At 37.6% G+C, this 26,265-nt stretch overlaps 1 protein-coding gene across 4 annotated transcripts in view; it reads left to right on the top strand.

Annotated features, from left to right (window-relative positions):
- LOC128985324 (apoptosis-stimulating of p53 protein 2-like) overlaps nt 1–26,265 on the top strand; it is a 445,246-nt gene that overhangs the window by 195,183 nt on the left and 223,798 nt on the right. The window contains exons 1-2 of one of the 4 annotated variants that reach the window (XM_054404722.1): nt 3,449–3,640; nt 5,923–6,149. The exons of the other annotated variants lie outside the window; for them this stretch is intronic. The gene's annotated coding sequence lies outside the window, so the exon portion shown is untranslated. Of the gene's footprint in view, nt 1–3,448; nt 3,641–5,922; nt 6,150–26,265 lie in introns of those variants that run through there. 4 annotated transcript variants of the gene reach the window in all.

Here is a 26,265-nt window from a genome sequence, read left to right as displayed (position 1 = left end):
TAAGTAGCTATTACCGTAGGTGGCACGGTAAGACCTGAAGGCGGGACTGAAATACTTTTTCATTTCAATGTCCCTAGAGGCCAAAAACACTAATCGTTCAAATTTTTATATATGTACCGGTATGTAAAAAAAGCGATAACTTGAGTAATTGTTGTCCGTTTTTGATGAAATTTGGTTTGAAGGTGTAGGGTGGGATAAACTTGAATGAGCTCTCGAATCAGCATGATCGGACCATGGGAACAACGTTTTACGGGGGGTTTAATGGGGTAAAAATTGTTTTTCTCATTTTCGACCCTCAAAACATAAAATCTCCCCATTTCTCTCTAGACCATTTTAAAGAGCTCAAAAAACAAATAAATAAGTATGGAAAAGTGTTTTTGTAAGCTTATTGGTTACGTGGAAAATTAAAAAAAAAAATGCAAATTTAAAATTCCCATTTTATTCTTACGTAGAATATCGTAGAATGTTGTAGTTCGTTTGTTTATGGAATTATTTTGATCAAACTTGGCAAATTTATATATTTAATACTAAGCTACCAATTTTTTTCTAAAAATACAGTTGATTAGCCTCCCTGTTGCAGCAAACCTAGGTACTCGTTAAACCTAATGTTATTAAATAAGATTTAATTTAAAATCAATTCAGGCAAATGGAAATTCGCTTAGTCTGCAGGTGTGCTGCGGAAGGAGTATTTTATCAAAACATGATACGCTAATCTAAAAACTGAAGGGCTTTGAGGTTCTAACCATAGACTAAGGAGTCTAAGTTCTAACTATGGAGATTTTAATCGAAATGTGTCAGTTGCAGAAAAATATTCAACTGATAACCGAATCATGTGACAGTTATCGAAATATGAGACGCTAAAGAGCATGTCAAGTGCTTTGAAAGTCCCCGGGGCTTTTTGTTTGGGACAACTTGGTGAACCTTAGCAAAATTAATAATCATTTTGATAACAAAATCAGATAGGGAAGGAACTTATTTGATTTTACATCCACGTACAGGACATGAAAAGTACTTCGAGCATCTAACAGTGGAAATTTTAATCAATATGTGGGAAATCATAGCAATTTCAATATATCAAGTTTATCAAATAATAGACGTTAGTGCATGGACAAGTAAATCAATTCAAACAATCATGTATTGAAGTATTTAAGAGGTTTTTTTTTTAAATGTGGGAGCTATAAATGAACAAATATTTAATGCAGGGCATGCTCTACAAGAGTATGTTATGTGAAATGCTTTGACCAGGAGGAAACCTGGATTTTAAATCCAAAAAAATTTAGCTGCAACTTGTGGGATTGTGTGGGAATCTTTAAAATGTGTTTGAAGGATACATTGTGTTGGGACAATTCGAATACAATTTGGCTACATATTCTTCTAAAAGTAAATTGTATAAGAACACTTTTCTTCGATAGTTGAACGTTACATAGGATTGCCGTGTCAGTCTGTGTCTTTGTAAATTGCAACACCTATCACGACTTGCGCATCACTAATGATTGCGATGTTGAGCAAGTTGCGCATTGCGTGGGATTCTCCACCAGTTCTCACGGAACTGCTGTAGTATAAACTAGTTTATACTTGTATATTTGATAGTCATCCATGCTATCTGGGCAATCAAATTATTACGTTTTGCATAGTTTTAATTGCATAAATACAAAAAAACCTTGATACGCGTCACAGTTTCATGAGTTATTTGTTAACATTATTCTAATCGGTTGATTACACAGTGCAAATGTTAATTTCAGAAATAAATACAAATCTATAAATGGATTTTTCTACAAGAATCTTAGGTCATAAACAATGATTGCATTCTGCAAATGTTACAAATGTAGGCAATGTATTAGCTCTTTGTATGATTTATTTTTTGTAAATAAATCATGCAACTAATTAAAAACAATGGAATGAAAAGGGAAAATTTAGTGTATTATAGATTCTTTGCATGAACAAGAGAGAAACTTATACGATTTTTTGTATATAGATGGTACTGAGAAAATTGTGTTTTAAGCAAGCCATATAGCCTACTATTTTTAACACTGATCCATACATGAAAGTAAAGAGTACTTTTCTCAAGAATACATCTCAACATGCCACAAACTTTTTGTAAAAATAAAAAAAAAAAAATAAAAAATACGACGCATCAAAGTTCTAAGTCGCATAATGTATATATGTTTGTATGCATGTTTACCAAGGGCAAATGTGAAGTATTTATTGATGAGTTATTATTTTCTTCAAGATTGAATTTGGTTGATAAATATTTATTTTAGCCGTACAACTGAATTTTTTAACCTATATACAGGTGTAAGCATTTAATTGATTATACAAATGTGAGTCCGCCAATTGAGCGGTGCAAACAAAAAAATTTTTCTCTCCATCAATACTTTGTTTAAAAAGGTTATAGATTATAACATAACAACTTTAGTAGGTAGTATACTGGATTGTTTATAAACATGTTATACCTCTTTGTTTACATTTATCCTGCTATATTTTAAACATATTGGCTACCCCTAAAGTGTAATTTTTAAAATTTAAGTCAGTTTAAAATTGTTGGATATGGATTTGTTTCCTCAAAAAACCTCCCTACTAGTAGTCTTAACATAACGTTTAGTTTAGCTAAAATGTGATCTGTTATTGCATGATGAAGTTTGAAAGTTTGCATAAGGCCCGATTGCAATCCTTTTAAATAATAAATCGTCTAGGTTCGATCCTGGCTTATGGAACCGATTCTTGACCCAGATTAATTTGTTCATAACTTTGTAAAAATTAATGGTTTTACATAATAAAAGGTCGTTGGCAGGTACCGAGTAACAATAACTGGCTTTGAACTGTTCCTTAGCTAAAACATCTTGTGGTTATTGTGGTTGTACAGTGATAAATGAATTTCATAATGAACATTTTATAAGGTTTATTGCATTAATAAAAAATATAACATCCATGAAAAGAAAATTCAAACAAGAAAGTAAATATTTAGTTAACAATAGTTGCTAACATATGTTTTAAGTTAAAATTAATTGAATACTGACAGATGGTTAGGTACAGCCACAATCTTAAACATTCCAATAGCATAAAACATATGCACCCTCACGATAAAACACGTAAGAATTAATCCATCCAAGTATTTATATGAGACCCATGAACCCCCAACTTTTCTGACCGGAGAGTGGACTATGAACTGATCTGATTACTTCATCTACGATAATCCACAACAGTTTTCTAGTAGTCTACAACCAAATAGCAACACCATTGTTGATCAGCTGACCGCACATCTGTTCAGCAGCGACGCTACGTCAGCGCCAGATGTTTTCTGGCCAGGTAGTAGGTCCGATGACCGCCACGACCGTTTCTTTTTGAAATTTCCCTCTCTCGGCGCGCGGTGTTGCCATTCTCCGAGGCGCAGTCTGGTGGCCGCTCGCTCAGGCAACGTGGCATTCTCGACTCGACTACCTGTTGCAGCCAGTGTCAGTGTTGTAGTGTCAATTGGCTGGGCCAGTTTTCGGTGTTCGTGTGCGGATTTTTTGTTTTAGTTTGTGCGTTTCGTTCGTTTTCCTGTGTGTAGGTTACATTTAGTTTTCCACCTGTGGAACCTGTGTGTTTTTACCTTACAGTGCAGTGATAACTGGTTTGTTTTGAAGCTTCGACGCTAAAGGTAAATCGAGTGAACATGTAGGCTATATTTTCAAATGCGCAGCAATTGCATTTTGAAGTGTTGCATTATATAGTTGTTTTCTATCTCCGGAATATAGGTTAATCGTGCAGTTTTACATCTCAGAGGATAAATTAGGACCTAGTTGTAATTAAATTATTAGTGAAAATATTTCTCTAAACTTCGATTTACCTGTCGAACGTTTGGTAGGATAAACAAGGCTATTATTCGATATCACACGGTTGAATATATTTTCGTTTAAAATGATACGTTTTGGGACCTAAATTTTATTTCTAATTTTGTCGGTAACTGTCCAGGAAGACCGGTAGTTTCGGATTTAATTTTCGTCTATACAGTAGAACCTCGATAACAAGACCCTCGATAAGAAGACACCCTTGATAACAAGGGTCATTTTCAAATCCCCATGAAATTATTTTACCCCTAAACATATGTTATTGTAAACCTCGATAAGAAGTCAACAATGATAACAAGTCTTATTTTTTCAAATCCCCTTGAAATTAATTTACCCCTAAACACATGTTATTGGAAACCTCGATAAGAAGTCAACAATGATAACAAGTCTTATTTTATAATCCCCTATGAGAGTATTGTTATCAAGGTTCTACTGTATCTATATAGACATAATGTGTTTCGGTTATTCTTGTCACGTTTTAGAAACATAACATTTTCTACCTTTTCCCCTAATAATCGCTTCAAACCATTTTAATTTGACTAAGCGCCGAAAACAACTTAGACGAAAACACTAAGTTTATAACTTATCTAGTTTCAGCATACAAAACTTTTAAAACGTACGCAGTCTATGGTTTTGTATTACATCTTGGGCCCTCTAACCCAGTTGAGTTCAAATTTCAAATTAATGTAACGAATCAGTCAACCAAATTTAGACACCTAATTACTCATAGGCCTAACTAAAGAACAGCACTTGAGGTGAGGACGGTGAGGTTTTCAATGCCAAATCCCGTTGTTTTCAAGGTTAGTTGGGGTGAACCCTTGAGGTTTACCTGAAAGATCCAATGATATAATTAGACAGTCGACGTAAAAATTTGGGCAACTATTAATCACGACACTGTCTAGAGCAACACTTTGTGATAGATCTTTCAACGCTTTTCCAATATCCGTGGTCAACTAAGTTAATCGGTAACGATTTTTAGTTGATTCTACTACACCAATTGATATAAATGATTGTGTGTAGTATGTCGTCATCTAAATTTAGACAGCAATTAATCTTGTCACTCCGACTTAAAGCAACACTTGTGACTTGAGGTAGGGTTTTCAACGCAACCAATGAGACTCAACTATTCACATTCATCAGACAGACAAGACACGCGCGTAGATCAATCCAGTTCTTGTTCTGAAGTGACATTGTACCAGAACACTGCCTTTCATATGCTAAACAGTTCTGTGTTCCTCTGCAACTCGCTGCCACGAGCATGATATTGTCGCCTTTTGTACCCCACCTGAGATCGTGCATATCAATGACTTTGGCTTACATTGCTGGGAGCTATTTTAATTGAAAAGACTAGATACGACGGGTATTTTCGTATTTGTATCTTAATATTTTGCTTACAGCAGTCTTGAGAGCTTGCTTTTGGTTGGAGGTGGATAATATCGTTCTCTCTTTGGGAAGTTTAGGTCAGAGATGAGAAGTGAATGCAATAAACCAAGAATAATAGAGCCTATTTTAAAAATGTACGACAAATCACCAACGTTGTTAAGCCCCTTTAGATAATTCTAGAATTAGGTATCCAAACCCAAACCACTAACCCGTTGCAATAATGTAGAGAACCTTCGATTTTGGGTTCCGCCAAGCCTGAAAAAGTATAGGTTTCAAGCGACGAGAACTTTTTCTGCTATATCTCCCTTCGAGTGAAATTAAGGCGGCAATTTATACAACTTATGGTTTTTTTGTGCTAATTGGCCTTTTGTCTCCCTTCTTACATCTCACTAATTAATTAAGACTTGAAGCCTTTTCCCGCGAACCCGCTGCCATGGGTGAATGGCTGACTATGAATGAATGTCCCGGAAGTTTAGTCAGACGGAAGTAGCTGTCTACTATTGTCGGGTGCTTTTTACTTCCATCATACGAGTAGGTCTGTTGTAGTTGATTGGTTTGTCAAATCTTTTGTGCGGGTTGGAATGCGTTGTTCCCGAAAGAATAGATCCATGAGCTCCTCTGGTGTTGGAAGGCCTTTATAGGGTTCTATAATTGAGCGCGAGAAAATTTAGCCTACATGCGGTAAGTCTTGAGCAAATCATGTTTTTAGGTCTTGAAAACTTAAATTGAAACTATTGTGTAAATTGATCTAGAAGAAACTCGTCTGGAGCAAGCATTCTTCACCCGCTCTGCAAGAAGTGTTTTCTTACTTTCATAGTCAAAGGATCAGTGTTGTGCGCGTGTGACGGTGGAAGGATAAGTCCGATTGGTAAACTCACGAAGCCAAACTGTCAGAAGGAATTTACAACCCGACCGACCCTGGATTCCGAGGAAGAGGTGAGTGTTAACATGTAAAACCAATTTGAAACTTTTCTTCTGTTGTTGTTTGTGGTTAGATTGGAATTGTATGGCTTAGATTTGATAGTGTACTTTACTGTCAATTCTTGAGTGTAGTTCAAATTGACTCGTATGAAGCGTAGCCACTTTAGATTCCTTCTTTTATTGACAATTGAGATTTGGATTCAATCTTATGACGAAAGCCAATAAATGTAGAGCTGTAGCTGATAAGTGTCGATTCTTGAATAAAATTTGGTTAGAATCCTATGGCAGTGACATTTTCCAGGAGGGAGTGGGCTACATGGGCTGAAGCCCCCTCATTGGATCCAAGAAAAATTAATTTAAACAAACATTTCGTCCTAAGTCGTAACTGAGGTTTTTGGATACCGTATAGTTATAGACGATAAAGATTGCTTTATAATGTCACCAAACTTCTTAAAATGTATTTTCGAGTAATTTCTCAGGAGAGGGACCCTTAACCCATTCTTTTTCTGGGGCGGACCCCTGAACCCCTTCTTTTCTATTGGCGGACCCCTTAACCCCTTTTTTCCTGGGGCGGACCCCCTAAACCACTCCTTTTCCTGGGGGGTGTGAGATACTTTTTCTATTCTGTGCTCTCTGGGTACTAGACATTTTTTATTCTTTTGATTAACAAATCCCTGAGATCATGTTTTAGGAACGAAGCTTGTACCTACTGTGAAAATAGACGTTTTGATCATTCGTTTCGTAAAATACTTAGGTAGCAATAGTTTTATGGGAAATGCAATCTTTTGTCAATTCGGTTAACAGATAGAGAAGGTGCATTCTCTTCATATATTTCCTATTGATTTAGGTTGTTGTGGAAAGTTAAAAAAGATTTGGTTTTAGAAACTTAAAACCTAAGGGCATAAAGAAGTAGGGCTATAACTCTTAACTGATGCCATCTGGAAAATGTATAGGTAATATACTGATAAACCTTGCCTAATAACTATCTGTTTTTAAAAGAAATTGCCATTCAAAATTCCCAGACACATCCAGTAAAGTCACCCCTTTTCATAACAATTTCAGACAAACGCCATCCTAATCAATTCGACCTATTATGTCGTCATATGGAAAATGAGCTAATCTTTATGCGCATATTTATCCCACATTGTATCTTTGTTCAAATTGACACTTTGTTGTGAATGTTATCTACTCCGAGTGGAAACCCGTTTCTTTTTCTCGTTCCTATTGTTGTCCAATACTATTTTGGAAAACAAAAGGTTGGTATGGTCATGTGGACATAAAATAGCTATAAATTTGTCAGGTAGGGCGTGGTGTCGTGTCGCTGTGTCCCACCTACGATGGTCACCCACGCTGTTTATTTCACATGATTGGGCATGTGGGATATATTGTACCCACAGCTGTCACTGTCTTTGATTTTGGATAGTAAAGTGGGTTACCTATTTGGGCTAGTTGTTGTGTAGGGCCTAATTAGTTAGGAAATTTAGTAGCCTGCTCGGGTTTCACGAGGGGGTACCCAAAAAAGGTGAATAAAAAGAACAGCTGCTATCACTAATTGATTGCAGCTTTTGATATCAACATAACCTTTTAAGTAAACGTTTCCCTAGAAGCTGGGAACAGTTAACTAATGTTGTGATTAGTCTACGGCTTGTCTACGGTTTAAAAGACGGAATCTTACTGTTTAAACAGCTGGTTGGTGGCATATATGTAGTAGGGCCTAAAAACTTTTGACTTTTGATAAAAGTAGACTTTCCTCCATTCCCATATGTTAAAGTTAGGCTTATTGCCAGTTTTTGAATAAATTATTACGTTGTTGGGTCAAGCCGCCGACAGACACTTAGACTTATTTAATTTTCTGATAGGCGAATTCATAAGATTTTAAACCAATGCAAACGGAAAAGAATTGTTTAAAGGTTTAAGGTTTGATAGGATCTTTTATAACACATAAGTTGTTTTACAAGTATCAACAGCTAAGGTAGATAATATAATTTAACTGTGGCACACCACACTCAGTCAGGCTAATTCGAATATGTTCTATTTGAATAACAAATTACGACAGTTTGGCCCCAAAGCTAGTCGAGACGTTGACTATAAGACAGTTTTGCCCCAAAGCTAGTAGAGACTTTATCCAAAATTCAATGATTTTAGAAGGATTCGAATAGAAGAATTTGAAAGGAAGAATGATTTTAGAAGTCTGATTGAAAGGTGAGTCGCAAAGGATACCGCCTTGTGATTCGTTATTCTTGCTTGTCACTTTAAAATTTTGACCCCAGAGATTTTGAAACAGCTTGACATTTAACACGAATGTGCGAATAAACGATGAGGAACCGCTGTGGTTCTTATTCTTGCAACCGCTAGGCTAATATCAAAGAACAAAAGTCAGTAATTAACATTTTACAACAAGGTGAGTGTGAGATAATTCGGGTAATCAACACTTTTTTCCGAAAACACGCGTTTTCTATTTGGTTTATTTGCCTTTAAAAAGGATGAGTAGGACAAACTACTACAACTGCCCCAGTAGGCTCACCACTCACTGAAACGTCACGTTACGTCCGTAACAAAAAACCGGAGATTTACCATTTTGTGGAAATTTACTATGACGAGTGGGTGCAACGGTGCAGCATGCAATAGTGAACAACTTGCCTCCATCTAGCTACGCCCATTGAGAAATGAGGATAAAAGAAAACAAATATTCCTGAGGGCTAGACCCAGACAGCACACTTTCTCCTCAGGACATCCCACGGATTTTGCGACAGGATATGCAAGATATCCCATAGTGGTCCTATTGTCAACTTGGGATATCACAGGATATCCACAGGAATGCCTAATGTCCCCGCCCGGGGATGTCCTACGGATAAGCTCACACGCATATCCATGGGACATCCGAGGTCATCCCAGGGTAGTCTTCAGGACATTCTCAGGACATATGGGACTACTATGGGATGTCCCTGGGATAAAGTGTGGTCTGGGCCTGAACATAAAAAACACAAAATAATATAGATTTAGTATGAAAAGCTTAATTATAAGTTTAGTAAATTGATTAAATAGTTAATAAACACAAATTTTGAAGAAAAAAACGAGAAAAAAGTTTTTGGCCCAGACGGGTTTCGAACCTGGTACCTTCGCCTTGTGAGCCTCTTACCTTACCTCCTGAGCTATCTGCGCTTGTTAATTATGAGTGTTTTCAAGTGGTTAAAGAGTAGCTGACAGTTGCAATGGTCGCAATACTTAAAATATTTTTGATACTACAGTATAGGCTATATATGATTCTGTTTAGACCTCAAGTAGTTGAATTGTTTTTCTGATAGTTGGAGAGGATACTGGTATTTGAATATAGATTATTTAATCACCATTAGATTAGCACTGTAATAATTGATTGTTATATGATTAAAATTAGTTTTTTTGTTTTATTAATTTAAAGTTATAATTAAATTCACATTTCACACAACTATGATAGAACTCTAGTTTTCCTGAACTCAGTGGTAGTAATATGTCAGTAAAGTAAAGTCAACCCTTGCTAGCCATAGTATTAACAAGACATATTTTCAATCTGGGAAACCTTAAACTTTTAAAATAAATTATAAAACCTCAACATCTTAATGCGTGGGAATCTTATTTTTAGAAAAAAAAAACAGACCAAAATTATTTGTTAAATAATGAAGACGGCCCAATTATAAATTCGGAATTACTGAAAATAATTACATCAAGAACAACACTGTAACATATCCAAAATTCAAAAGATTAATTTTTCTAATATTATTTTTTATTTTTCCAATATCCTTTAAATCATCTGTTTTAACTTTGTTTAAAATTAATTTATTAAGTAAATATTTACTTTTTGTACTAGTGTAAACACAGCCTGAAGATGGAAACCAAGTTTCTGAAAGCACCAGTGAAAAAAACAAATTATTATATATTGGCCTTGTTGAACATTTAAATTTAGATATACTGTACATTCCATCAGTGGTAGTATTTTTTTTCTTCAGTTTGTTCCCGGGACATTACGGTACATTACAGGATATCCAGTGGATTTTGTACATGTCCCGGGATGTCATGGGACATTCTGGGATATCCTATGGCATTCGTACATATCCCGGGACTTTACAGGATATCCTGAGGTTAACTTACAAATCCCGGGACATTACGGTATATTGTAGGATATCCTGTGGATTTCGTACTCGTCCCGGGATTTTGCGGGATATCCTGAGGATAGCGCACATATCCCGAGACATTCTCAGGACATATGGGACTACTATGGGATGTCCCTGGGATAAAGTGTGCTGTCTGGGGACACTTCTTGCTGGTCTATCCGGGTGCCATTGCCCCCGTCCACTCTCTTCCGTTCCCAGAAGACGGATCTTGAGTCACTGATGGTCCGAGGGGGCGTTTCTCCTGACTCTTCTCCAATCATTACGTGCCCGTGGTACGGTACCCGGACTTCTTGTGCGATCTCGGATCCAGTCTACGGTACTCTAGGTTGAGAATGCTCATGACTAGTGCAGCTTTCAGTTTTCAAATATTACTATGCATTTGCATTTTATCTAAGTGACTGGATGCATTTGAGATCTTGTCTCGTAAATGTTTTCCTGATCTGTTGATCTTCCAAGGGATATTTAATTCATTTAAAGAATAATATAAAGTTTTTACCACTTTGCAATCAGGAAGGAGACATTAAACTTTAAATTCTCACAGGAAAAGCATTAAAACACGATTAGGTAAATTAAATGGCAGTCACTTCTTCGTAGCATATGAATCAAATGAATGCATTGTGGCAAGTATTTCACTAATTGGAAAGTATATCTATTGGATCTCAATGCTGTTCTAAGTGGTGTTATAGTTTGTTCAAAAAGCGAAGGCGGTCGTAGATGGGCCTACCTAAGGCCATTAAATACAAACCTTATTCATTGGCTGCATGTAGGTCCCATCCCCTACCTCCTCGATCACTAGATCAAACTTTTACCAATATGATAATCCTGGGTGTAACATCTTTCATCGACTATCATAATGGTAGATGGGTGGATCTAGTAAGATACAGAAATTGCTACGAAAGGCATAGCTTCGCCAAAGGAACTGCTCCAAAACACATTTTTGGAATAGTGCCTTCCATTGGAATACTTTTCTGAGACATACCATATTGTACTCATTTTTTCGGAACAATGCCGCACACTAGACTTACCTACATACCCGAGCTCCGTGTCAGAATGTTCCCCATATCTGCTACTGTGAGATCTGTGTGTGTGTGTGTGGAGTGGTTGTTATGCACTAGGCCTTGGCCCAGGCTTGTAGACGTGGCCGATTGCCAAGTTCTAGCTATATGTTACTACCAGACAGAGACTGGTTGGGCGACTTGGAAAGTAAACTGTTTTGTGTTCGTGGCCCTGAACCCGACCTCATTCCCCTATCGGCTAAAAATACTCAAGTCTGACATTTTTCTCAGTTCAACCATCCGCCATTTACTATTTTGAAAATATCTAGCCAACATTCCAGTCTCGTTTTTAAAGCTCTTGTGTTCCTTCCAGTTTTGACTCAACATACTTTATCCCGATAAGTGTTGACGTTTATAATCTTATTTCATCCCAAACTCCCATGAAGTTGGACCTTTCGCTTTTATTTTCATAGGTTGTTCATTTTATAAGAATTAACGAAGAGGTAGGCTACAGTTACATTTTATCTCAGTTCTATTCAGTCAAAAACAGATTTATTAGTATTCCTGTAACTAATTTAGTGGTTATCGTGGAAGTACAGGTTTAAAATGCTAATGTTGAGATTGTAGCACAACGGATTGAGTTATCAAATAATTAAATAACTTACGTCATCAATCCATAAATTGCTGTGGAGTACGCGTTTCAACCATCAGGTCATCCTCAGCTCCACTGTCACTAGGTTGAATTTGCTTCTATGTTGCATTATAGCAACAGCGTCGATATATTAAATAAATAGTCCAGTGTATGTGTGATAAATGTAAAATATGTTTGGACTATTTATTTAATATATCGACGCTGTTGCTATAATGCAACATAGAAGCAAATTCAACCTAGTGACAGTGGAGCTGAGGATGACCTGATGGTTGAAACGCGTACTCCACAGCAATTTATGGATTGATGACGTAAGTTATTTAATTAAAATGCTAAGTTACCAAAAACATTATGTCTTTCTCCGTACCAATTGAGAACACCTAACCAAAGGCTCTGAGACGAATATTATAACTAACCACTACAGAGCACACCAATGGATAAAATGTATACATATTTATGTTGAAATCCACAAATCATTCTACCAGGTCTGAAAGAGTTCGCTAGAGACAGAGAAGTATTTATTTGAGGTAACCTAGCTATCTCTTTCTTACGTGTGAATGGACCTTCTCAATCGCTGGGTGTTGGTCCGTGAAATCATTTAGTGCTTTTAGAGATCTCCACTCACACTCACACCACCTACAGCCACTCCTTGTATTGTGTTTGTGGTTAAATACTTCCCACCCAATACCCAATGCTTACAGTACGTTTGGTTCTCACTTTCTATGTTTATTGAACGTACAACTGTTTTTATTGTTGAAAATATTAGATGCAGTAATAATGTTGAGTCTATTGACATGCAATCGAACATGACATGAGCACTCGGTCTTGACCAAGCAGATTTATGTTTTAAATTACCAACTTTAGAAGCCTGTAAGAACTTCTTTACTACCGGTACTGGTTTCACATGTTCTAATAAGGTAATGTAGCGAGATAAATTTAACATATTCTGATAGAAGTGAAACTACTGTATTGTAAAATTATTCACTCTAAACATTAGGTCTTGAGGATCTACCTAAAAAATAAAGGTTTCGCCAACCATTGCACTGTAATGTAGCACGTCACGGAGGTGAATTTGTTATCCGTTTTGCGGTTTAGGTGACCAGCACCTCCATTACCCTGGTCGCTTGGGTCACATTTCTTCACGCAGTGTTGTCCCCGACCAGACCTTGGGCGATTACCGATTACCGGTGATTTACTGCGGCCATCGCCGATTCACCTGGCCTTGACATATCGGCAACGCCGCCAGACGCGCACTACGCCTGCGCCGCGCATCCGCCAGTCGCTCTGTCTTTGTCTTATTCGCAGGTCCAAGGTTGGCGCGCTCTCTCTCTACCGGCGCGACGTTGCCACATCTCCCGGGCGCTGAGTGCTCCCAAACCTGACCTTTTGGAGGCGCCGCATACTGCACATAGTTGCGGTATGAGTCGCAACGTTGCCGAATTCAAGCTTTGCTTTTGTTGTGCTTTTTGGGGTTCTAATTTATTTGTACGTAGGTTTTTAGGATAGGCTATCAGATTTGATATTTTTGGTGAATATAAATGTGTCCATCTGGCAAAAGAAACTACAGATTTAAACTAAACACTCAAATCAGATTCTCTCACTGTCTCCGATAAGAACAAGGTATGAATTCAAACTCGGTTGAAATGCTGTTACTCTCAGTAAAATATTCACAAATTGTATACTGTAAATTTTTTTAAGGGGTTTGTGACTGACGATTTGAATGTTCGGATTGAGTTCAACGCCTTATTTTCATGTAAACCATAGTAAATATGTGGTAAAATTTGCATTTAAAACTCAACATGTACCATGGACCGTGTTCACTGTAAGAGAGTATGTTTATTTCGAAATCAGGACATAATAAGTTTCTGAATCAGGATTCCGATCGATTCATTTTATTACCATCATTTTATTTCTGGTTTACAAATCGTTAATCGATTCGATGTTATACTTTTTCTGACATAGCAGCATAGATTAAAGGAACAGACACTCCTTTAATCTATTGTAGCAGTAATTATTTAAGTCAGAAATAACGTAACGACATTTTACTCTTGTGGTCAAAGACCTGAAATGTTTTCTACCTAAACGGGTGATCTACAAAAACACTGGATAGTCAGAAAGTAGAGCTAACTAATGAGGTTTCTCTTTTGATATCCAACTTTAGTCTCGGTAAACAAAATTCCCGACGATTCTTTGTCGGCCACAGACGTATTTTATTAGCTGGATGCCCCTGGAGCCTGGCCACTAATAAAAGAGAAAGCTGTCAAAATGTCAGTCAACTCGGATGAGAGAAAGCTTATTGTTTCTGTGACTGATGGATTCTTGGAGCCTGAAGATGCGGGACCAACAATTAAAGATTGTAGTGGGATTATTCTAACTTGTGGGTTGTATAGCTTACGTATACTGGTATCGCATTGGTTGCGATTGTGAGTCTCAAATGAAGAATTATTCAACCATAGTTGATTAGCTTATGAAAGATCATTATCGTTGCAGCAATTTAAATACTATATTATATCTTTTCGATGATAGGTTCTTGGCGTTAATAAACCATATAATTAGACAACAATTTACTAATATTATAAAAGGTTACCTTCAGTTTCATAGAAGAGGACATAGTCCTAAAACAGCCTCAGTCCAGCGGTTTCAGCTCACTGGACTGGAACATTACGAGAACAAACAAAATATAAGACTGATTAAACACCAGCGAACACAGAATTGTTCGCTGTTAAACACATCCAAAACATTGATTATTCTAAATAAGTTAAATAATTGTCAATACATTTTGTTTGAATGGTGGATTCTTAAAAAGGGCTCGGTTATATAAAGATACAAAAGCTAGCGAAACGATACATTTAACCCTTTTACAGAAAAACAGACATTCATGTTGTGCTGTTTATACTTGATTATAAATTGTTTAATAAACGAATAGAGTCTTAGCGTTTTTCTGCAACTATTTATTGTTAGGTTTATGTTTTACCTTGGTTTGCATGAAACCAGGACATTCAAGCTAAAGAGCCACTAAATAAATATTATTTGATTAGTTTATTGTTAGCCTAAATATAGAAGCCTTTTAGTGCTGTGGGTTCTTAGAGTTTATTGCACCAGGAGGATACAAATTACCATTCGGATTATTCTTACCACGGACTATAGTTAATGCCGACATGCATTGACCAAGCATAACAAAAGAAGAATTATTCCATTGTAGTTGATTAACCCTACTAATGAAACGTAGGACTTCCTTTTCACCGACCTATATACACGATTGGGAGTGGGCTTTGGTAACAGCTGGTGGGTAGAATAGCCATGTCAGCAACGTAGGGGCATTTTCAACAATTTTTATTTACCATGTGCCGATTGTCGCTACACTAGAACCTGATTAGGTGTTTTAAATCGCTATTCAACGAACAGAAAATAGTCTCGCTAATAGTTGTGTATAAACTGCTATTTCATTTTGTTGAAAAATTCCCCGCCATCACAACCATTCAATATTAGTTTAAACCACAAATCACGGAAACTTCATTACAGTAACTGCGCTATTGCCTGGTTACCATTACCTCTAAATTCAATACATTGTACTATTGATCGTTTGTTTATTGATTAACTTTTAATTGACCTAATGTTCATTCAATGTATTCAGTGTGGTAAAAATAGCTCAGGCAAACGGCAATAACGATTTGCAAGCTTGATATCTTTTCAGTAGGTACATTTTGAACTTGAACCACATTCTCTTATCCAGACTTAAAATCCGTTCCATAATTTAATTTATGGAAACTGTAAACTCATTTTTTGATGGTTATGTATCAAATTTACGATGCTTTACGAATAGAAAATAATTAGTTTACACTTTAATTTTCACCTATATGTTTAGTAAGCCAATCAGAACCGTATATTGTTTACTGGATGATAATCTAATCAATGCATTGGATGAGCACTGCTACTGTTTAAGTCGGTCAATTAGGAAGCTTTGTTAGTCTATAATCACAGATTGCCTGAACCGTTATTCCCCCCCCCCCCCCACCATACAACAACATGACCCATTCTGACTCCTTGCTATTGGAAAAGTAAATTCTGTCACTAATCTGTGATTTTAACCCCCTTAAAGTAATATTAGGCAAGATAGAACTGTATACTATATATTTAAGTTTCCTCTATTTAATTTTTTTTATAACTTAAAAGCACTTTATTATTTTATTTAAGAATCCCCCTAATAAAGTTAAAAATATCTCCTATTGTTCAAAATTCTACGGTTCTACATTGTAGCATTGATTTTCAGTCAAGCCATATTTGGATTTAAAACAGGTCGTGTTATTACAACCTTTTTAGTTTTTAATTCGTTAATGTTTTGTTATTTTTAGAGCTAGTATTTGGTCTGAAATATGCCTTAAATTTGGTAAATAAATTCAAATTTGTGATTAAGGTATGTATTCATTTTAAGTGTTGTTTTATATATTTCCTTATTTACACTTTGTGTTACAAATATGTGAATATACCTTTTGCCTATAGATTTTCCACGTTTCCTATATTTGCTGTGAGGTTTCCCAAAGTTATATTACATCATCTTTATCATAATTTTCTATTAAGGTTTTCTTTTTCTCTTATACTATGGTGCTCTCAGCCCTAAACCAATCATTCTTTATACAATTTTCTTTTGCGTCTAATTTTACCCTCGTTCTTAGTTTGTGCTATTTTTTGCTATACATTGCTATAGGCTATAGGCTATATGTATAGTTATTCAATCTAAATTATCCTTATGCATATAGTTTTTCTTCTAGCCCCTACGTTTACCATCTAGTACTATTATTAAATTGGATTTTTACATCGTGTCTTGTGTTTAAAACTACACAACGTTTCTGGAGGTAGATCAACTCCTCCCGTCATCAAGTGAAAATTGCTGATTCTACATGATCTTAACTTGCCACCAAAAGTTGGCCAGCAATAAAAAACTGTTTACTGAAAACTAATTTTCACTTGTTGATAACGGGAGAAATTGGTCCACCTCGAGAAACGTCTAGTTTTCAACACAAGACTCGTTAGAAAAGTCAAATTGAACAATAGTAACATTTAAGAACCATCCTTTCAAGTTTTCCTTTTGCATCTAGTTCCCCTATTGTCCTCCTCGTCGTGGGGTCTGTTATCAACCATTCCCTTAACAGAGTTATCCTTGCTTCATTTCCCTTTACATAGTTTTCCTATGTCTTCTTGTTCTACTACAGTCCACAACCGTGTTTTCCTATGTCTCCTTGTTCTACTACAGAGTCCATTCCCGTGTTTTCCTATGTCTCCTTGTTCTACTACAGTCCATCCCCATGTTTCCCTATGTCTCCTTGTTCTACTACAGTCCATCCCCGTGTTTCCCTATGTCTCCTTGTTCTACTACAGTCCACCCCCGTGTTTTCCTATGTCTCCTTGTTCTACTACAGTCCACCCCCGTGTTTTCCTATGTCTTCTTGTTCTACTACAGTCCACCCCCGTGTTTTCCTATGTCTTCTTGTTCTACTACAGTCCACCCCCGTGTTTTCCTATGTCTTCTTGTTCTACTACAGTCCATCCCCGTGTTTCCCTATGTCTTCTTGTTCTACTACAGTCCACCCCCGTGTTTTCCTATGTCTTCTTGTTCTACTACAGTCCACCCCCGTGTTTTCCTATGTCTCCTTGTTCTACTACAGTCAACCCCCGTGTTTTCCTATGTCTTCTTGTTCTACTACAGTCCACCCCCGTGTTTTCCTATGTCTTCTTGTTCTACTACAGTCCATCCCCGTGTTTCCCTATGTCTTCTTGTTCTACTACAGTCCACCCCCGTGTTTTCCTGTGTCTCCTTGTTCTACTACAGTCCACCCCCGTGTTTTCCTATGTCTTCTTGTTCTACTACAGTCCATCCCCGTGTTTCCCTATGTCTTCTTGTTCTACTACAGTCCACCCTTGTGTTTTCCTATGTCTTCTTGTTCTACTACAGTCCACCCCCGTGTTTTCCTATGTCTCCTTGTTCTACTACAGAGTCCATTCCCGTGTTTTCCTATGTCTCCTTGTTCTACTACAGTACATCCCCATGTTTCCCTATGTCTCCTTGTTCTACTACAGTCCACCCCCGTGTTTTCCTATGTCTTCTTGTTCTACTACAGTCCATCCCTGTGTTTCCCTATGTCTCCTTGTTCTACTACAGTCCATCCCCGTGTTTCCCTATGTCTTCTTGTTCTACTACAGTCCACCCCCGTGTTTTCCTATGTCTTCTTGTTCTACTACAGTCCACCCCCGTGTTTTCCTATGTCTTCTTGTTCTACTACAGTCCACCCCCGTGTTTTCCTATGTCTTCTTGTTCTACTACAGTCCATCCCCGTGTTTCCCTATGTCTTCTTGTTCTACTACAGTCCACCCCCGTGTTTTCCTATGTCTTCTTGTTCTACTACAGTCCACCCCCGTGTTTTCCTATGTCTCCTTGTTCTACTACAGTCCACCCCCGTGTTTTCCTATGTCTTCTTGTTCTACTACAGTCCACCCCCGTGTTTTCCTATGTCTTCTTGTTCTACTACAGTCCATCCCCGTGTTTCCCTATGTCTTCTTGTTCTACTACAGTCCACCCCCGTGTTTTCCTGTGTCTCCTTGTTCTACTACAGTCCACCCCCGTGTTTTCCTATGTCTTCTTGTTCTACTACAGTCCATCCCCGTGTTTCCCTATGTCTTCTTGTTCTACTACAGTCCACCCTTGTGTTTTCCTATGTCTTCTTGTTCTACTACAGTCCACCCCCGTGTTTTCCTATGTCTCCTTGTTCTACTACAGAGTCCATTCCCGTGTTTTCCTATGTCTCCTTGTTCTACTACAGTACATCCCCATGTTTCCCTATGTCTCCTTGTTCTACTACAGTCCACCCCCGTGTTTTCCTATGTCTTCTTGTTCTACTACAGTCCATCCCTGTGTTTCCCTATGTCTCCTTGTTCTACTACAGTCCATCCCCGTGTTTCCCTATGTCTTCTTGTTCTACTACAGTCCACCCCCGTGTTTTCCTATGTCTTCTTGTTCTACTACAGTCCACCCCCGTGTTTTCCTATGTCTCCTTGTTCTACTACAGAGTCCATTCCCGTGTTTTCCTATGTCTCCTTGTTCTACTACAGTCCATCCCCATGTTTCCCTATGTCTCCTTGTTCTACTACAGTCCATCCCCGTGTTTCCCTATGTCTCCTTGTTCTACTACAGTCTATTCCCATATTTTCCTATGTCTCCTTGTTCTACTACAGTCCATCCACGTGTTTCCCTATGTCTCCTTGTTCTACTACAGTCCATCCCCATGTTTTCCTATGTCTCCTTGTTCTACCACAGTCTATCCCCATGTTACAGTACGTTACTCTGCTAGTTCTACTTCAGTCTATCCCCATGTTCCCTATGTCTCCTTGTTCTACTAGTCTATCCCCATGTTCCCTATGTCTCCTTGTTCTACTACAGTCTATCCCCATGTTTTCCTATGTCTCCTTGTTCTACTACAGTCTATCCCCATGTTACAGTACGTTACTCCGCTAGTTCTACTTCAGTCTATCCCCATGTTCCCTATGTCTCCTTGTTCTACTAGTCTATCCCCATGTTCCCTATGTCTCCTTGTTCTACTACAGTCTATCCCCATGTTTTCCTATGTCTCCTTGTTCTACTACAGTCTATCCCCATGTTACAGTACGTTACTCCGCTAGTTCTACTACAGTCTATCCCCATGTTTCCCTATGTCTCCTTGTTCTACTACAGTCCATCCCCATGTTTCCCTATGTCTCCTTGTTCTACTACAGTCTATTCCCATATTTTCCTATGTCTCCTTGTTCTACTACAGTCCATCCACGTGTTTCCCTATGTCTCCTTGTTCTACTACAGTCCATCCCCATGTTTTCCTATGTCTCCTTGTTCTACCACAGTCTATCCCCATGTTACAGTACGTTACTCTGCTAGTTCTACTTCAGTCTATCCCCATGTTCCCTATGTCTCCTTGTTCTACTAGTCTATCCCCATGTTCCCTATGTCTCCTTGTTCTACTACAGTCTATCCCCATGTTTTCCTATGTCTCCTTGTTCTACCACAGTCTATCCCCATGTTACAGTACGTTACTCTGATAGTTCTACTTCAGTCTATCCCCATGTTCCCTATGTCTCCTTGTTCTACTAGTCTATCCCCATGTTCCCTATGTCTCCTTGTTCTACTACAGTCTATCCCCATGTTTTCCTATGTCTCCTTGTTCTACTACAGTCTATCCCCATGTTACAGTACGTTACTCCGCTAGTTCTACTACAGTCTATCCCCATGTTTCCCTATGTCTCCTTGTTCTACTACAGTCCATCCCCATGTTTCCCTATGTCTCCTTGTTCTACTACAGTCTATTCCCATATTTTCCTATGTCTCCTTGTTCTACTACAGTCCATCCACGTGTTTCCCTATGTCTCCTTGTTCTACTACAGTCCATCCCCATGTTTTCCTATGTCTCCTTGTTCTACCACAGTCTATCCCCATGTTACAGTACGTTACTCTGCTAGTTCTACTTCAGTCTATCCCCATGTTCCCTATGTCTCCTTGTTCTACTAGTCTATCCCCATGTTCCCTATGTCTCCTTGTTCTACTACAGTCTATCCCCATGTTTTCCTATGTCTCCTTGTTCTACCACAGTCTATCCCCATGTTACAGTACGTTACTCTGATAGTTCTACTTCAGTCTATCCCCATGTTCCCTATGTCTCCTTCATACTTGGGAATAACGAATAGAAATTCTATCGAATAGCACTATTCATTAGTTTTTTTGGCTAACTTCTATTTTATTAGTTTGTTTTTAAATTAACTAACTAATAACTTCTATCAGTTACTTTTTACGGGACTAACTAATAACTTCTTACTAGTTAGAATTTTCAACTAACTTTCCCAATTATGCGGAAGCATCTCAAATACTGGTTATTTATTTCACGTGATCAGTGAGGGTTGCATGCGGCCGTGAGAGGTCAGTGCCCTTGTAGACAAACAACGCGGGGGGTGGGGAAAGAGAAAGTCAAAGTCCAGTTGCTATGGAATGCAGTGGGCCTGTGGAAGGGTAGTGACGGCCATTATCAACACCCCAAGCACTGATGGGTGGGAAGGGCAAATGTTTGTTTGGTGATTGATATATCATCTTAAGTGTCAAAACATTGTCTTAGTTGATGTTCATTATCTGACAAGTTTTATGTCATTTGTACATAAACAAATACAACTGATGTACTGTACTACAACATAATGTAGTAATGTAAATAAATGTGACAATGTTTGATTAAAACACAAGTACCAGGGGACCGATCTTGCTCGAGGTGTTTGATTTGTTCAAGAGGTAAAAAATAGAGCTTATAAGCCTACAAATATTTTCAGTCTTACTACGATTAATTAAGTAGTAAAGTCAATTCGTTTTTGTTAGACATCCACTTATCCTCAATTTAGTCTACAAAACTTTTTAATTTGGACGATCAATCTATAAAATGTCCACAATAAGCTTCAATCAATATAAAACTCATGATACATAACATCTGTTATCTGACGACCGTTATTGCATTAAGTCACTGGGATCGTGGAACGTTGCAACTATAATTACGGGATGGTGTAATAACGCATCAATTCGTGCGGTGCATCGTCGAAAACTACAAATCTCCTTGGCCTTTCCTTTAGATTTTTAGTTCAATGTCAGTGTATATTGTTTTGCAGTAAATCACTTAATGTTTTTGAACAGTCGTAATTATTCCTTTGGTTAGTAAGACATCATACAATGCAAATGTATTATACAAGCAATTTTCAATAGCATTGAAATTGGAGGAAATCGTAGGAGCCATTTTTTAAATCATATCTTGCGCAATCTTTACTCATATTATAGTATATATTAGCATAGACATTAGTAACCAAGATGTGACATTAAAAAATACTTTAAAACAACTGCCCAGTGAACAACTAATTTCTACTAAAACTAACTGTATTTTCTATCAGTTAGTTTTTCAACTAACTAATAACTTCTATCAGTTACTTTTTAAACTAACTAACTTATAACTTCTATCAGTTACTTTTTACGGGACTAACTTATAACTTCTAACTAGTTAGAATTTTTGACTAACTTTCCCAACTATGGTCTCCTTGTTCTACTAGTCTATCCCCATGTTCCCTATGTCTCCTTGTTCTACTACAGTCTATCCCCATGTTTTCCTATGTCTCCTTGTTCTACTACAGTCTATCCCCATGTTACAGTACGTTACTCCGCTAGTGTGACGCAATTGTCGGTCACTGACTCTGTCTTGCTTCACTCTCTACTTCTACTTCCAACTTCCACGTCGTCCGTGTTCGTGATCCTCATCACAATCAGATCATTGGTTCATTGTGCCGTAATGTTCATTACCAGGTCGAAAACTTCCCAGCCAATCGTTCAATTAGTCCCAAGACACATTTTTACATTGAGAAAATTCTATTACATATGCCACACGTTAGGTTTCGGTCTTTCCATATAGGACTAGGCAATATATGAATAGAACCGTTATGGATAAACATAAACAAATGACGTTGCTGGCCCGCCCGAATCCTATACTATAATAGCACGTATGGTTTAAGCGGCCTACACACTACACGTGCATTGCACGCCGTGCCATTTTTTATATTGGCACGACGTGCTTTGCACGGCACATTTTGCCCACACACTTGATCTCCAGTGTAGCCTGCAACGTGCTAAATTACATCGTCTGTTCGTACAAATGAAATGCAGATCACACACATGTTTTAAGGACATAGGACATGATTAATTGATTAATCATTAAAAATAGACACAAGGCAGCAGCACTGAGCCGCCATAGTGCCTAGGTTAGTCGAGACCTTGTATCTCGCTGCCGTACAGATATACGCCGGCAGGGTACTTGGTTCACAATACTGTGGTGGAGGATGTATGCTATATGATATATAGAGATCTATGACTGCGTCTCGGGTCACGCATCACATACAGCGTGCGATCCATTGTGTTATAATCTCGATGGTCGTGCCAATTATCAATTATCAATAATTATCAATTATTTAAGATGGGGACGCCACTATGTGTGTATTTAATCTGTGTTGCAAATGGCCAAGACAAAATGCTGTTGATTCAATAATAAGAAAGTACTATTATAGGGTCAAACCCTGTCAAGAGTGGTTGAACTACCAGCACGTGGCACGGGGATCGCCTACACACTAGCACGTCAGAATGGCGTGCTTTGGCACGGCACGCCAAAAATCAAACTCGTTTTGATTTCCACCGTGCCATGCCAATGCACGCCGTGCTTGCACGGTGTTCACCACACACTTGCACGTTTCGTCAGTTTTTGGCACGACGTGCTTGCACGGCGTGCAATGCACGTGTAGTGTGTAGGCCGCTTTAGACAGTTCCATTTAAGCAACGTTATATAATGTTTATTTCCAAGCCGGCAACGTCATTTGTTGATGTTTATGATCCATACCGGTTCTGTTCAAGTATTTCTAGGGGATCTAGAGAGTTTGTATGCACAATTAAACTCCTTTTGAAAGTTAGGTGATTATAGGACAAGAAATCTATTCCGTCCACTTAGAATCTTTAAAAAAGATAGTCAAACAGCTTAGATTTGCCAAAACGTTAATCAGCCACAATAAATACTTAAGCAACAAAATTAGTGGGGGACTTACTCCCAAACCACCTACATCTTGTGGACAGACTATAATTTGGTAATCAAGCCGTGAACTTTATGTTAGGTTTGTCTTCAGAAGTGCAATTACTATCAATGTTTTCAAAACAGCTAGTACATAGCATACTACAGTAATATTGATTCGGTCACACCATGTATTATTGGTTTGGGTTTACCATTGTGGTAAGTCTGTGTGAAACAGGCTATTACACTTCGAGCGTGGACAAGTATACTGGTTCATCTAATTTCGGTTAGCAATAGTATTTATTTGTTTAGTGAGTACATTCACGGTTATTAGCTAAAACGAAACGCTATAGTATAAGTTTAGAATTTGGAGGATACAGCCTGTATGCATTATACTAAAAAAAATAATAGTAAATTTAGATGAGTAAATACCCGATTTGATTCGCATAGGCCTACAATATCTAAAAATTAAGGTACATACCTTCACGTCCACAGTTCAAATATGTATGGTTAAACCCACTACATGTTTCGCCTATACATAGGCATTGTCAAGTGGTCCTTCAAGAACGTTTCGTCCATTGTAGACTCGTCAAAAACATTTAAATAAATACACAAAACACGATACGAAACATTTAACAGTAGGCCTACTATTTACCGGTCGCGGTACGGAGGCAGACTGGCTGGAATTACGTAACCCCGACCCCTTCTCCGTTATCAGTCGTACTGCAAAGGTCAAACTGTTCCTGTCTATTGTTGTGAGCTATTATGGCGTTAAAAATTGAATGATATTTGAAGTTTAGCTGGTCATTTAAAATATGGTTCTTATTGTGGATGTCTTGGAAACTTTTATAGATTTCAAATTGTTCCAGAGAGTCTAATTTGTTACCTTTGTTACAAATGTGAAGGATTTCCAGGCTATTGTCAATTACATCTACGGTGTGATTGTTATCCATTAAATGTTGGGCAAAAGTGGATTTTTGTTTGTCTGCTCTGGGGTCGGGGCGATGTTCTTTGTGCCGTTGGGTGAAGGTCCTGCCAGTTTGTCCAATATAAAAATCAGGACAATCCATGCATTTTAGTTTGTAGACCCCAGACTTTTCAAGCTTATTTTCATCAGTAATTTTATTGGACAGAGATTTCATAGTCTTATTTGTGGTCCTGAAGTTTAATTGAAGCCTACAATATCCTCGTGTATTAAAATATTACAACACAGTCTGAAGCAGTATTGTTTTTCTCTATAAATAACCACAAGACAAAGGAAAAGTAGGATCAATTAGTTATCATCGTTAAAAATATACGAATCCTGAATTAATAATTGGGCGAGGAACAAGTTCATTCTTTGTTATAACTTAGATTTCAAGTTTAGAAGATTGTGAAGTTTGATTTCAGTGTTAAGTACTCTCAATTGGACGAAAGTTCAGTTTTGCATCTGATCTTTTCGCCAATCATCTTTATTTATGAAAATTGGTTTCAGTATAATCAGTGTATGTATGTTTTGATTTAAATACTTTCGAAAAACTTGTATTATATTTCGGTATATTAAACATAACAATAACTAACAGTACTAATGAATAATGTCTACCATGCTGTGATAAAACTCAGTCCTCGTACATATTATCTGTTGATGTTAATTTATTCTTCTAAATTATGTTAAATTTGCGAGTATTGTAATACTGCGAGTGTTGTATAATTTTCCAATATGATATTGAACTGTTACTGTAGTCTTAACAGTAAGACCAAGGTACAGAATCACAGTCCTCGTGCTGTTTGGATCTCTAGAAGCCAAAACACCGGAATGGTTCTCCGATTTTGACTTAATTGGGATTAAATGTTTAAAAGGTAGGACTTTAGATTTTTAATTTTGCATCCGGCCTGATGAGGAGGTGTCAAAGGTTCAAAGGAGTTTCGTACACCAAAATAATTTATACTTTTTCGCCAAATTTACACAAAAACCTCATTTGTAAAATTGATGATTACTAGCAAACTGACAACTTGTACTCTAAAAGGTTTTAGCAGAAAATGTTTAAAGGGATACCCTCAATTCCCAAAGAACATTAGACTATCTAAGATGTATTCATAATTTAATTGCAATTTCCAACGATTATACGTTTCTTGATTCGAAATGATAAACCATTATAATGAAACCCTACAACATATAAACCATCCAAAGGGTTATAGAAAAACAAATAGTAAAAAGCAGAAAGTTTGATATCATTTAAGTGAGTTTAAGGAGAGAATTTCAGCAGGAATCTGAGCAACAGAGGAGAATGTGACAGTTGTGAAATGTGAGGGCAGACAAGGATTGCTGCGGGACTTGAATAGTTTATAAGACGAAGGTTGGCTACACTGTATCCTGTACTGCTGTGATGTCGTCAAAATATACTGTCACTTTGGTGTACTTACAGTTGTATAGTTTTGTCTCAAAGTTTTCTCTGTAAATAATTTACTGAAGTACTGTCACACTTACCAGTGATTGTGGCAGTAAATAATGTTGTCCGGGCAACTGCGGAGAAATATTGGTGACACGTTTAACAATACGCGAAAATAAATATGCGTAGTAGTACGTGATAAACAGATCGTAGACAGAACCAACTATATAATAGAACTAACGCAAACTGAAAAACCAAGTGGAATGCTCCTCGACATTCTCGTCACAGTTAGATACATAAACAAAAATTATGCCCGCGATATTCCGGGTTTGACACAATTTAATCCTGTGAACACCTTGTG

This window comes from Macrosteles quadrilineatus, unplaced genomic scaffold, assembly GCF_028750875.1.
Source record: "Macrosteles quadrilineatus isolate MER2022 unplaced genomic scaffold, UCM_ALF_1.0 Scaffold_2__2_contigs__length_208266976, whole genome shotgun sequence".
NCBI lineage: Eukaryota > Metazoa > Arthropoda > Insecta > Hemiptera > Cicadellidae > Macrosteles > Macrosteles quadrilineatus.
This window is presented reverse-complemented; position numbering and strand designations above follow the sequence as displayed.